A 3,226-nucleotide genomic window follows, 5' to 3' on the forward strand; every position below is an offset into this window, starting at 1 on the left:
TAACAGAAAGCATTGGTTTCCTATACGATTTAAATCTAAAAATTGGCCAAAACTAAAGCTACATTATATATTTTTGAAAAGAATGGAGGCCAAACGGGACGTGTATATTTTCTCATCTAGACATGTTTAATACCAAATTCCTAACATCACAACGTTGTTAACATAGCCCTTGTTTGTTTCTACTAAAAAAGTGGATTAAAATTTAATTTTAACCACACATTTCCTAATACTAGTAATTTTAAACTATACATACCATCATTTTTTTTAATCAAAATCTAATAATAATATGATTTTTATCTAAAAGAAACAGGGTCATAATAATTAACGTCATTTATTGATGCATTGACACTTAATGGTGTTACATAGAATTTATTTATTTATTTTTTATTGTAGCATATATTATAGTACAAAAATAACTTCAGCTACCATTGACTTTATTACTTAGAACAAGAATTATACTATAGACGAGCAGGGCAATGTCGGCCCAGTCTGTCTAGCATGGTCCAACAATTATACTGCTTTACCAAGGTAACATTTGCCTTGTACAGTTAAATCTCGATAAAATAATATTCGATAAAGTAATGATCTCGATTATATAATAATTTCTTTCAATCCCGATTTGGGCCAATGGACTAAAGTAATAACCTCGCTAAATACATTAAGTAATAAAAAAAAATTTGAATCTTTAAGGGCCCAATAAAAATATAAAGTAATAATTACTAAATTTCATTGAGAAAAAAAAAAATATATATATATAGATCAAAATCTTTCAATCAATCAACAATACCCGTACAATAATCATTCCTTGTGAAAATATGCATCTATAGTTGATTGTTTTTTCTTCCCACCTAAATCAAAATGAACCCCATTCTTAACTTTTTGTAGAGCATACACAACTTCCGAAATATTTTGCTCGTGTTGTAGCAAATAGTTGCTTAAGGTGACTATTACTTGAAATGCCTCTTTTGACGACACATTTGGGGCAACGCTACTATCATCTGGTTCAGGATCACTCTCATCATTATTACTGTTCATTACCGATTGAATAATTTCTTTGTCTGTAGGTGATTCCATAACTGCATCATTCTCGCTAGGATAGTTCAAAAGATGTTCAACATCCATCATATTTTTATAGTGTAAATTGGAGATGACATCATTTAATCCTTGGATACCTTCATCTAATTCACCAACTTTTGGTTCGGAAACATTGTTTTCTTCTGACCGAATCTTGCAATACTGAAAACAATTTGCAATCGTTGTTGTCTTCACATCAAAATTCCAAGCCATGTTAGCAAAATTAATAGCATTCAAAATATTAATTTTTTCAGGATTTGGTGCTTCAACCTCAAGGCCTTGTAAGATGTTAGAATAAAAACGACGACAATAATGAGCTTTGAATGCTCGAATAATCCCAGCATCACATGGTTGAATCTTAGACATTGTGGTAGGAGGTAAGAAAAATAACTCTACATTTCTCAAGCCTTCAACTACCATTGGATACTATTAAGAGAACATTCATGTCATTCATTCTCTTATCAACCCAACTAACAAAATCTTGAAAAAGCAAGCCAGTCATCCAAGCTTTCTTGTTGGATCGATACTTGCAATAAAGATTGTTCATGTTCACATTTTTAAAACATCTAGAATTTGCATATTTACCAATAACCCAAAGTGGTACTTTGTCAGATCCATCACCATTGCAACAAACAACAACAGTAATTCTCTCCTTATCTTTTTTGCGTCCTTTGAGCTGCTTGGTAGCAAGTGAATGATCAGCTCCCAATCAGTAAAATAATCTAGTTTCATCTATATTGTAAATATCCTTCAACTGAAACTAGTCTAGTTTTGATTGTATTCCAGGTAAGGCATTTTCAATGTTCTCCATAATAACTGAACCACTTTCACCAAAACGTCGGTAAGATTTGATTCCATATCTTGCCTTGAAACGTTGTAACCATCCACTAAAAAAGTTGAATTCTGGATTAGTTTTACCATATATTTTTTGCAAAAGCTCTTTTACTTTTCCTTGGATAATTTCTCTAGACATGTTCACTTTATCTTGCTTTTGAAGAAACCACTCATACAAAACTTTCTCTAAATCAGGGTATTTTGTCGATTTGTGCCTTTTAACATTGCTATTTTTCATCTCATTTGACAAATATTCCGATGCCCTTTTGAGAGTGTTGATATTGTTGATTGACTAATAATTAAATCAAACTTTTGTTGCACCCATGCTTGCATATTTTTTTGGCTAATAATTGGATTCTCTTTCTTATGCTCACATATTGCACTTCTCATTTTATCGGTTAAAGTTGATTTTTTTACTCCTTTCAAATGATGAGAAGACATTGGAGGGAAAATAAAATATTGTATGTGCTTGGAATATGTTTTCCAAACATCTAGTTTTTATAGGTAAAGACTAAACATTTTCATTTGCTATGTACGTGAATTTAGTTTTTAGAAACAATAAGTTTCACTAAAATTTTTGAGCTTCCCTAGATTCAAATAATACTTTGATTAGTGTTTTTTGATTTTTCTTACCATATACAATGTACATATTTTATATTGAAAAGCTCCCTCTAAAATAATAAATATTTATTTATCGATAAATGAATAATTTATTCATTTATCGATAAATAAATAACCTCGCTAAATGAATTTTTTTTCCGGTCTCGAGTGTATTACTTTATCGAGGTTTAACTGTAATGTAGCAGAGTTATGAGACTTGACGTAATTAACAAGAACATGTGAAGCCACATTTTGTCTTATTCTATAGGTTCAAAAAATATAATTTATTAATGTTTAACTTCTATGATTATGCCAACGCGTTATACAAGTAATACAGGGGGAAATCAATAAATGTACAAACAGGATTTGAAGAAATGTTATTCATGCTGTGTATAAGGGATTTGTCAACGGTCCCCGATTTGATTTTGGTGTTCACATTATTTTAAATTGAGCAGTAGACGTGGTGAAATAGGTAGAATTAAAGAATGCATGCATCTCGAGTTACATGTGTAGTAGGTTGTTTTATTTATTATATAGTTCATTTCAATTTGAATATTACATAGTAGATCGTCCTAAAAGTAATCTTGTATGATTAAAAAGGTAATGAAAATAACATAACAAAAAAAAAAAATATATATATATATATAGGTGATGCAATAATTTCGTTTGGGTTCTTAGAGGAAATAGGATTCAAGTTGATTTTCCAACCCAACGGATT

At 30.3% G+C, this 3,226-nt stretch overlaps 1 pseudogene; it reads right to left on the reverse strand.

Annotated features, from left to right (window-relative positions):
• Positions 1–798: 798 nt before the first annotated feature.
• On the reverse strand, positions 799–2,349 carry LOC111395335 (annotated as a pseudogene).
• Between the last annotated feature and the right edge of the window lie 877 nt (positions 2,350–3,226).

Source organism: Olea europaea, chromosome 6, assembly GCF_002742605.1.
Source record: "Olea europaea var. sylvestris chromosome 6, O_europaea_v1, whole genome shotgun sequence".
NCBI lineage: Eukaryota > Viridiplantae > Streptophyta > Magnoliopsida > Lamiales > Oleaceae > Olea > Olea europaea.